Below are 12263 nucleotides of genomic sequence, written 5' to 3' on the forward strand. Positions count from 1 at the left end.
CCAGCACAAAAATATCTTAATGGAGGTTGCAAGTTTTTGCTGGGTAGTTACACAGCAGCAGGCAAGCAATCTCGGGTCTCATTTGGTGACTTGACATATATAACAGTACAATTAAAGTAAGCGTCAAAGAGGTAATTAGTGCAGAGTAGTGGTATTCCACACTGTAAGATGGAAGAGAATAAAACCCAGCAGCTGACCACCTACCACTCACCTCTGCTCCTTCTATGTACGTTGAGAAAAAGGGAATTGCCTCTTTAACAGCAATCTATGTTAATATTTTAATTGCACTGACTGAATCTTATTCAGCTGTTACAGCTTTCCTCATTCCAAAATAATCCTTATTCAATTAGCAAAGGTTCAGACAGTATCATGACATAGTCACAGAAGCCCATCAGAGAAACAAAGCATTATTTTCTTTTATACCTCCTCGCACACACATACACACGCACACACACACCCCACCACACTTATTAGGATGACATCCAGCATTCAGGCATAAAATCTTAAATTACAGAGTGATTGGAGCTTTTCAACTGATCCATAAAAGTATGCACTTAGCAAAATCTAAGGACAGGTAGAAGAGATGGATAACACCCGATGCATCATCTTTTCAAGGCAGCCACTGAGGCATGCAAAAATAAACATATGCTGAGGTGAATGTGGTGTGCTGTTTGTACAATGCAACATGACAATGACCTCAAGTAATAAAAATATCTGCAGATTTAAGCCCAGGGGACTATATTGCATATCAATAGCAATAAAACCAGCAGAAATAGAAACGTATTATTTATAGACCTATTTATAAAACCTAAATATCTCTCTAGTGAACCTATTTCTGTAGAATGAATTGCCATCCTCCCCCTCCCTCCTTTAGTGGTTTGTATGATAAGGTAACACAGGACTGTACCATTAAGACAGATCTTTGTAAAAGATAGAGAATCGGAATCAGGAAGGGATGCAACTCCCTCCTGTATAATTTTCCCAGTGACATGACCTGCGTTTCAATTAAGCAGTCCCACTTTCCGCTTTGGAAGTGGGCAGGCAAGCCCCAGGTCCATAGCATAGTCTCACTAGGACGGCTAATTCTGCCTGATAAAGACAAACAGGATCTTTGCCATTAATTTTGACAGCAGCATAACTAGATTGTGACTGAGTTTTTCCCTCCCTTCCCTTCCCTTCCTTCCCTTCCCTTCCCTTCCTTCCCTTCCCTTCCCTTCCTTCCCTTCCCTTCCTTCCCTTCCCTTCCCTTCCCTTCCCTTCCCTTCCCTTCCCTTCCTTCCCTTCCCTTCCCTTCCCTTCCCTTCCCTCTCCTTCCTCTCCCTCCTCTCCTCTCCCTCCCTCCCTTCTCCTTCCCTCTCCTCTCCCTCTCCTCTCCCTCCTCTCCTCTCCTCCTTCTTTATTCTTCTCCTCTCCTCTCCTCTCCTCTCCTCTCCTCTCCTCTCCTCTCCTCTCCTCTCCTCTCCTCTCCTCTCCTCTCCTTTCCTTTCCCTTCCTTCCTCCCAATGTGAAGCTTTTTTGAGTCAATGGAGATACTGAAATGCCAGCAGAGGGAAGGAAGGGATCTGCTGTCCCCTGTCACTAGGATCTCTCCTTAAAACACTCACGTTGTTTCAAATCTTATGTTACTTTTATCTCGCTATCACTTATAAGACCATTACAAATAATAAATCCTTCCTGGGATGCCCCATTTTATGGACTAAAGCAATTCTGTGTTCACAGGGACAATTTTCTTTCCTTATATATCCCCTAGAGCAAAACTGCAGGTGCTGAAGTTACTTTGCCAAAGAAAAAAAATTACCAGTGAATTAAAAGATTAGGCTGGGGAAGGTAATGGATTACACTGGTGGACTCAATCACCTACATTTACTTGGAGAGTCTAGGCGCCTTCAGATTTGGCCGTAAGCTGCTGAGTAACACACTGAGTAATTTAGACACTGGACAAGGCCTCTAAACAGACCAACAACAGATGACTGTAAAGCAGCCCTGACTTTGTCTCCTGCCTGTTTCCTTTTTTACAGACCCCAGCACCTAACCCCTCCATGATGTGTCCCCCCCAGGGCAATGGCAGACCCCCACAACCAACCCATGCAGTGGGAGGTGGTGCTGCAGAGATCAGATGCTGCCTTTGTCTGTTCTTGTTGCTCCTTGCCCTTCCAGTGAGAAATCTATGGGTTTATATTACTGCAAATTACTCAGAAATCTCTTTACACCTCCTCACAGGTTCTGTGTAGCATGCACCATTATCCAGGTCTTCGCTGGATTTGACTCACAAACTTCAAACGAAGTTTTGTCTGCTCTTACCAGATGTTCTTTTGATGTGCTGTTTTCAGAAGTATTAGACTGAGGTACCAAATCTCATCTTTATTTCTTCTCCTCCACTCTGGATGCTTTCAGATGAATTAACTGTGACTCTGGCCCTTACTACGCTGGTGAGTTAATACAAGCAGTGAGTTAAATGAGTTAAGATTAATTCGATCCTGCTGTAACTTGCATTGGTGTAAATCTAAAAGTTTTACTTTAGAATTGTTTGGGTTATAGCAGTGTAAAATAAAAAGATAGCAGCACCAGAATTAGATTAGTACTTCCAAAATATCTGGATTTTCATCTCCTTTGCCTTGACAAGTGAAGCCTGGTCATCCCACCACTACAATTTCTTTTGAAATTCTGGCAGTTTAGTTCCAAAGTGTGAGCAGAACTTGTGAGCAGAGAGACTGAAAGCTGAATAATCTGGTTACAACATCTGCATGAAATATAGTTTAATTCCACGTGTCTAGTACAGAGGGGACCAAAAGGATTCTATATATATTTTTCAAGACGTACACACTGCTGGCCGAAGGACTTTACCAGATGTTTCAAATATATCTTTCCTGATGGAGATGTATCTTTTTACATATGAATGTCACACAGCTCTCCCACAGACTTGAAGCAAGTCCAGTTTTCTCCTAATGGGAAAAAGATCACGTTTCCAATGTCTTTCATAAATTTTATGCCTAATTAAGTTCCCATTAATGGGGTTGAGAAGGGCATCTTTATTTCCAGCACACAGTTTTTGCGTTTGTTTGGGGTTTTTTTTTTCAAAAAAAAGGTTACTTTGACTTCTATGGCTTTCTGGATTTTTAAAGGTCGGTTGGGTCTTTTTTTTCCTTTTTCCAACTCACTTGTCAGGCAGAAGTGTCACTACAAAGCCATGTGCCATTACCCTTTATCATTTGGTTTTCTGGTCTATTCGAATTTGTTAGCATTTTTTTATCTGGGGAGTGACAGAAATGACAAAAAGTCTTTCTCACCAGCTGAAAAGGGGTGATGCTTCAGAGCCAGCCAAGTGGCTGACAACAGTGCCACCGTGTGTCCCCACCGGCTGTGGGACCCACCAAAAATACATTTATTAAACTCTTATCAGACACACCAGTCTCCTCCAGCTCTCGTGCATCACATGCACTAGCAAGACTCCTTTCCTGACGCTTCCTGGCAATTATTTACTTTCCTGAAGCTCCTCTTTAACTTTCTGGTAGGAGGTGAATTTATGGCTGCCTCGCAGAGAGCAGCCTTCGGAGCAGCACAAATAATCATTTGAATAAGGCATCTTTCCTTAAACAGTTTGGTTCTGTAGTTTGGGGAGAAATGGTTTGATGGAGCTGCAAATCAATATTACTCTGTAAATTTTTAATGTTCACACCGTGTGAAATGCTGTAAATAAACTAAGCTAACCACAATAGGCTATTCTTTGTAGTTCATTTAAAAAAATGTCTGTTCAGCAGTATGGCTAACTACTTGCTGTAGATACGGCTTTAAAACTGTCTAGGCTAATACATCAAGACCAGAATTTGAATAACCTCTAGTGGCAGGCAATTTTTCAGAACTCCCAAATACTACAATAAGTAACACTCAATTTTTTTTAAGTTATGTGCTAATATGGACAGGTCTGAAAACAAGTAAAATGAGTGTGAGGTTCTTGCACTGGCATGTTTATTAATCCAGCAAAGGGTTGTTAATTATTAGAGGTGGGCTCAGAGTGGAGAAATCAGATCTGGATTTCAACCCTGGCCACATACAGAAGTGCTGGGAGTTTGGAGGTGGGGGATTTCTCATTAAGTGTTACCTTGGATCCAGGCTTTAAAAATTTTCTGCTTTGGTCCTAACCCATCATCTGTTTCCACAGATATATTTTACAAGAGGGAAACTAGTGCACAAAAGAGGAAAGAAATAACCCAATCATATATGGCAGCAAGACCCTTTTGAAAAAAAAACACAAACCAACACCAAAAAAACATAAAAAGCAAATACAAACAGCATCTGCAGCACAAAAAAACCCACCTTTTGTAACTTTGCTTCTTGGTTGTGCCTTGCCCAGAAGTATCTCGGCAGATGTGTCACTATGGAGACTGATTGATGACTTTTCTACCCGTGGTATGTCACTGACTGATTTGATGGTCTACTCATAGCTGCTGCCATGTGGGGGATATCAGTACAGTATTTAATCTTGCCCTGCTAGCAGAGTGAGTAGCTCTTGGAAGAAATATGCAAAAGCCTGGCATAGAAGGACATATATGATTGTATGCCATTATATTTGAGCACCCTCTTCTAATTCAGAAGAGACCTCATGTCCAGCTCTCTTGGCCTTACACAAAGTTTGTGAAGGGAAAGAGAGGGACAAAGAGAAGTACAAAGGCTTTCTTTGGCCTGAAGTTGGTTAGGAGGGAAAACAAAGTTTAACTGGCAATATTCAGAAGCTGGTCAGCAAAGGCCAAATCCTGGTTTCTTCACTTCCATCCTAGCTCCACTGTAAATTCCTGAATAATTCCTGGCACATCCTCACTCTCCTGTTGCGAACAACGCACTTCGTGGTCCCAGGCTGGCCTTTGGGATGAAGTAAGTCCCATTTCCATAGGATCATAGGACAGTTGAGGACCCTGTTGCTCACAGCAGGATCAGCTGTGAGACACGACGAGGTTGCTCAGGGCTTTATCTAGTCATGTCTTGAAAATCTCCAAGGATGGGGACAGCACAGGCTCTACAGGTAACTTATTGCTGTGTTTCACTGTCCCCAAAAGTTTATCTTCATAACCAGTCCGAACCTATCCTGTTTCAGCTTATGCCTCTTGTCTCTTGCCCTCCAACCATGCACTGGGTCTGCCTTCTTACTAACATCCTCATAGGTATTTTCTATCAAAGCAGCTCACATTTCCTTATCATGAGCTCTGCATGATCCCAATATTGGAACCAAATTGCTGCTTGGGTCCCCTCTCACAATTTCCCTGACCATTGCTCCTAATATCTCAGTGTACTGGATGTTAAATCCTCTGGCAGAAGCACCTTCTCTCAATCAGAAGTACCTGCAAGTGCAATTTGTCTGCTCTTTATACATTTTAATACACAGTTAATAAAGCTGCTGAAGATATTCAGTCCTCTTCTGTATCCTCACATCATCTCAAGTAGAAAATTTATCAGTCATCAATTAAGTGTTACAGGTGGCATTTATCATGATGTCCAAACCATACAAAGAGGCTGTCTGTGAGTGAGATGGGTAGAAAAGGGCAGAAAAGGGTAGAAAAAGCCCTGTACTTGGACTGTCAGCAGGACGCCAGGTTCAGGCCTCAGCTCCATCACTGAGCAGCCATATGCCCTTACACAAATCACTATACCACTCTGGTCTCACCTCCCCATATGTAAAAAGACTTTAATATTCAGATTTTTCCTCAGGGGTGCACTTCGTAGCTTATGATGCATTCCTCCAATAACATCAGGGGCTCTATACCTATGAGGTAGAGCACTCTAAAAAACGTTTTCCTAACATATTATCTATTACAGTTCCATAAATTACATGTTCCAGCAGAAAATGTGGGTAAAACCTGTCCATCTGATCCTGCCATATCTTTTAAGCTGACCAGAAAGAGGGGTCATGGTCAACCTGGGTCAAAACACCACCAAGAGAGTGAATGTTGGTGCTGCTTGTTTTTTCCACAGCTACCTTGACAATGAAGCTTTCTCCCAGGCAAGAAACAGATCCTCCATTCTGCAGAGCTTGGAGGGTTACATACCTCTCCTTCTGTCCAAGCTCAGGATCAAAACAAAATCTCAAAAATCTCGTTGAACTAACATTCAAAAAATGCAGAGAGTCTTTCAGTATGCTTACACTCATATGTAAGCATTTTATTTTCATTAAAACTTTTTACAGTATTTTAAAAGTCAAAACAGGACATTCTGGCAGATGTAATTGCTGCTGCTTCTCTTTGAAGTATGAATTTAGCCAAAACCAATTTTTCCTTTGAATCTTTGATAAATTAGATCAACAGAATGTCCTCAGTTTTTTACTTTCCCACCCTTTGCACAAATGCTTGGCAAAGGCTGATCTTCCCTAAAGACCATACAAAATCAGTTGTTCAACCACTAGTAGCTGTTGACTTGAGACTTCCATGTCCTGCCACTGGCTTAGTGACTAAAAATGCAAAAGTACAAGGATAAACCCTGCTGTTCTATCTTATTCCTCCAGCACAGTCATACACTGTTAGGGTTATGATGGCGCTCGGCCAGACACAGATCCAAAGAGGGTATGGGAAAGGGATAAAGGCTGGTGGATGTTCACAGTGAGCTCATCACAAGTTTAAGGAAAAGGGTATAAAGCTTGTTTGAAACTTTGGCAAGTGGGCAATGAAGGCCAGTGTCTAGGGGACATCAAGAGTCAGTTATCAGCAAAAAAGGACACTGGTGTACAGATATTTTGTGAAAAATCTTGAAAGTGAAATGGCAGAGACAGAGAGGGTAAAACAGCAGAATAAGAAAATCACCTTGGCACTGTCATTCAGATGAACTGTAATGTGACATCACTGCTGAGGGAAGGAGAAAAGTAGTTCTAGAGGAGGAAAGAGCTGGAGGGACAGTGGATGAGGTGTGTGGATGAAGAGAAAACACTACAGTAAATGTAGGGGGGAGAGATCTGCAGTACAGTACCCAGTTGTGAGGAACAGAGTAGCAGCCCGAGAAACAGGCAACGTGGGCTGTTTTCTGCAGCCTGAGATCAAAGGAAAGAGAAAGTCTAGGAGACACGAGGTTGAGGACTTGGCTGTGTCCAAGCTGTATCCTTCACACCCTTGCACGCTGTGTCTCAAGATCGTTGTCTCCCATTCCAGGCAACTTGATTGCTTAGGGGAACAAAAGAGAGGAGAGGCCAAGTTTCAAGAATCCTCAGGGTCACGGGCACCCTCGAGTTTCTGGCAATAACTAACTAAACAAGTGAAACCAATCTTGAAACACTGAGTTATGTGCTTATGCCTGAGATAAGAATTAGAAGGAAGTAGCATTAGAGAGAGAAGGAAAAAAGTGACTGAGACTGGAAAATCTTCATTTCCTCTCTGGTACAGGCTATGGCATAACAACAGTATCAGCTCTTCCTTCACAAGGACAGGAGCAGAAAGTCCCTAGACACTAAAGCTTCGCCTGCACTAGGAAGCTAACCCTGGAAAGAATGTTTCTGTACATTTCAGAATGTTTCTGTTTTGAAGAAAATGCTGGTAATATGAACTCTGAAGATATGACAACCTGGAAGTAGACTAAAAAAAAAATCCAAGTTATTTTTACTTTAATCTTTTGATATTTATGGACTGTCTCATAAATTTAAGTGACTGGAATTAGCAGTATTCTTCAGGGACGGGATTCCTCAGATGCCAAATACTTTCATTTTTTCTTTCTTGAGGACGTTTCCACCACCAGAACACCTGAGGTGGAAACACCACAGAGAAAGAGCTAAATGCGAACGGATAATGTAAGTCTGCCTTTTCCATCATTTTAACTGCTTTTGTTAAAAACCTTAACATCGCAAGGGAGCTCCTGACTTTATACGTTGTACATCCAACCAGTAAAAGCTACCAAAATGAGTGTCAGAAAAGAAGATCACCTTACTGCCATCATAGGAATGGATGTTTTAAACTATTGTAGTGTAGGAGTCAAATCAAGCTTAAAAGTCATCCTAACTGTGATATCTTCTCAAAACAACTCAATGTGAGTTATCCTACAGTTTTGCACAAGGAAAAGTGGAACCAAATCAGAATAAATTCAACCTGCAGCAGAACCCAAACCAGAACTGCACTAGAAAATGCTTATTGTGCCCATTCTGGTTTGCCAGTCATCTCCCATCCTGGCTGTAGAAGAGCAAGAGCGGACAGACAGCCATCCATCATTCATGCCCACACAGACACACACACACTAACACAAATCTGGATTATTTTTGGAGCAATTTTTTCCTGTGTGAAACATTCCTTAATAGAGTTCCCAAAAGGTCTTACTATTCCTTATGAAACTGGCTGTTTACTTGGCATTCAGAGCCATGTAGTGATTTGTTAATGTATAGATCTGTCACAACTAATAAATCTTTACAGTGTTACGGATGACATTATTATTTTTGATCAAGATTACAGCATTAGCTGGCTGATGTAGTTTGATATCAATGCTTACAGGCTATCACCTACTCCTTGAATATTAGCTTAAAAAACCCCAATGCATTCAGAGCATGGTTCCATTTAAATATTAATGGCACAATGATATTGATGGTAAGAGCATCCCTGCAGAGGCTGCAAGCCATGTCCTCCATACGTGCATTAGGCAGCAGAAAGAGCACTTGCTGGGCTCTGGATGCTGATCGTAATGCAGAAACATTCGTGTGCGGCTGCTTGTGGGAGAGGGGAGGAGGGCAAAGGCAGGAGGGAAACTGGTTCACTTGTGCATGCAAACACACAAATTGAGTTCCTACAGCGGGAATGAAATAAATCCCAGTCCACTTGCTGTGCTATGCTTTGGTGTCATGTAAGTCTTAAAGGAAAAAACAGTATATTAAAAAAAATGAGTAGTGTACAACATAAATAACATATATGCCGAATGAATTCTATAACAAAACAGATGTGGCAAATTATATTTAATAATGTTTGACAATTCCCTATGCTGCTAATGGTTTGTTAGAAATTAGTCCCTAATGTTTTAGGGACTGCTGGCATTTACAGTCATTTTCTTTGTCTTAATTTACATTGTTTGTGTGCTGTGGTACTGTTTTTTCCTGCTCCTTGCAGTTTTATGATCTTTCTTGGCTTTTTTGGGATTTCAGATATTGTTTTAATTCACCAGCCTACTCTAATAACTCAATGTCCATGGGAAGAATTTGGTTAAATTCTTTTTTTGGGGTTCATTCCCTTTTTCGTCTTCATTACGCAATGCAAGCCCATTCTACTCTGACATCCAAACTCCTGTGAGACCTACTTGTTGCCGAACATGTAACTTCTAGTCCCAGATTTCACGGTATGAGTGAATAAAAAGGGAATGCATTGTGCCAGGCACAAAAGGCGATTCAGCTTGCACTGAACGTCCTGCACCAGCAGACTGAAGTGATATAACAAATCCATTTTAGCCATAAGTGCCCTTTCATCCAACTGTTTAAATATTGTTCAAAAGCACATAAAATTATTTTGCATCATACTGACAAAATAACTAAAATTAGGATTGTATCCATTGTCCAGGAGGATGAATTAAGCCACGTAAATGAATCCGTAAGCATTACTCACAACGCCAGACACTCTAAAGAGAACTGAAGACCAAAAGTTCATTGCTCTTCTTCCAACTCTGCCAGTTTTTTCTAATTTTAAAAGAAATTCTCTCTCCCTACAACCTTTAGCTTGCCTAAGAAATGTTGGACAGGCATGAGAGCATTGGAACCTCATGCCTTCAATCCAGAGCGGAGGGGAGGTAGAGACCACGTTGGCTCAAAACAACAGGGTGGGGCCACAGATGCCATAATATGCCTATAATAAACCCAAGAAATATTGTTTTTCTGTGGCAGAAATTCCAGATTTGCTTAAAGGAGGGGAAGTATTGCTTGTTTGCAGTTGCAAAGGTGGAAGCCCAATTTCTCCTTGGGAAAACTTCAGCTCTGCTTGGGTCTCCTTGCAGTGGTCTGCCCAGACAGGCGGGGACAACAAGCAAAGATAATAACATATGGAGGTCCCTGCAGTGTGCCAATGGAGCTGCTGGTGTTCCAGGGTAGTGGCTATGGCAGGGGGAAGCTCTATGCCCAGGGACAGCCTTGTCTGCTTGATTTCTGAGTGGTGCACCAATTACTTCAGGTCAAGGTTTAGAAAAGTCTGAAGCATGGAAGAGCAGAAAAATTGATTTTTTTCTCATCATGGGCTTGTTGAGACCAAGCCTTAGTACCATGCTTAATTTGGAACACAGATTTTTCTTACTATTTACCTATATTTTTTCTCCCACTAGTCCAGCAGTGCTTGTAGCTGTAGCCAACCATCCTGAAAAGGGAAACAGGCTAAACCTCAAGGGCTCCCAGCTTGCTTGCAGCCAAGACAGCCACTGCGTAGTATCGATAAAGGATAGGCAGTCTGCCCAAGTCCTGCAGACCTCCCATAATCTCCTCAAGTCCTCCAGCAATGAAAATATTCATCATGAAGCTCAGATCATTGGTAAGATGAAGACAATAACCCTTTAGTGCTGGACATCAATGAATGTGGCTTTTCAGAGGGCAGATGAATGAGTGTCTCAGTGAGACCAGACAAATTTGAGATAACTAAGTATAGTATATAACAACAACTCATTCTTTAATGAAATGGGAGCAAGAACAGACACAGGTGTGAATTAGTCCAGTAATGACTAAAATAACTATGCACAATGTTAAACACTCCCCAAAAAAGGGAATAGATCAGATTTTGGCTTTGGGTTTTTTTGGCTTTTGGATTTTGCAGATTTCACCAAAAACAAAAGGACAAAACTTGTTTCATGCTTGAGAAAGAAAAGAAAAAGCACACCTTGGTGCACAACCTCCTCCCTTCTCTGTTTGAAGGAGACCATTGCAATTTGTCAGGACATGGCTGAGTTCAAAGTATTTTGAGTGTGATAGGTAGATTGGTATGTAGAAAGGTAGATTGATGTACACAGTGAAGTTTCACAGAGGACACATTCCCAGGTTATAAGTCACTGTACCTGCCATCTCAGGCACAGTTTTGATCCACCTGCATATACATTTTAAAGGAGGTGTGAAACTCATTCACATATTCCGCTGCTTCAAGAAAATGTATTTAAACACAGTAACAGAGTGAAAGGTGGGAAGATCTGTCATCTGGAAATGTGCTTATATCAAAAATAGTGTCAGCTCAAAATGGCAAAACCTGGAAGGGTATAAAAAATACAGAAAAGATAAAGATGCCAGTCTCTCCCTCTGGGCAGCTGATGGCTGAGGGAAAGTCCTATTTGATTCTATTCCATGGACTTTTCCTTTCCTTTCAAGAACTGACGTGGGTGTAATTAAACACCAGTAGGTCCAAAGAGCTTGGCTATTTAAGTTAAATATTGTCCAATTACTTACTCCATTAGCCCTACCTAGGCTGTGACTTTGAGTCGAATCTTATTCAGCTGTCCTCATCAATCAGCTTTTTGGACAAAGACACCCCTGTCCAGCTCTTTTATAGATTTGGGGAGTAATGCATTTAATAAACAGTAGAAAAACAAACTGTCACTGGCTCAAAACCCCTTCATCAAAGTTGTTTGCCAAAGTCCAGATCTCTGGGGAACACCAGTTTCCTTCAGTCTCTTGCTAACTATAACTCTGATTCGAAGCACCAAACATTTATTCTGGTAGGCTGCCTTGCTAAAAGATGACAGGAAAATTCAGTCCCTGCCAATGTCATCAGGGTACCACAATTATCAAGGCTATGCCTTGACTTACACAAAGAAAGCTCAGCTGCTTTCTGAAGGATGCCACTGGTGTTTAGTTTTCAATTCCCAGGGTCTATCACACCATCTTGATGCTCAAAGACCTTAATTCATCTTGCTGTCATATCTAGCCATCACTTACGAGGCACTTTTTGAATGAGGTTCATCCTGCCTGCTAGCATAACACAGTCATCATCTGCCTTGTCATCTGAAAAATATAAATGTTCCATGCTCCACTAATAAATCTGCTACAATATTTGCCATTGCTTGTGCAGTCCAAGGCCCTGTTTTATGGAATATTTATGAATCGCTTGCCTGATGATAATGGTCATTGCTAATTGTGAGCACCTTCCCTCCCCCAGCCCCAGTATGTGGGGCAAGCTAGGTGGTCCAATGTGGATCTGAGCCCTCATTGCTCTCTTCCCGTTGCCTTTCCCACCATCCAGCTGTTGCCCAGCCAGAGCAACAACTCCCCTCAATACAACTGTGTGGAAGAGGGGAAACCTACCATGTACAGATAAAGACAACATCAAAAGCTTTTTGCCTGATTTCCCATTTAATGA

Source organism: Nyctibius grandis, chromosome 4 (genome assembly GCF_013368605.1).
Source record: "Nyctibius grandis isolate bNycGra1 chromosome 4, bNycGra1.pri, whole genome shotgun sequence".
NCBI classification, from domain to species: Eukaryota; Metazoa; Chordata; class Aves; order Nyctibiiformes; family Nyctibiidae; genus Nyctibius; species Nyctibius grandis.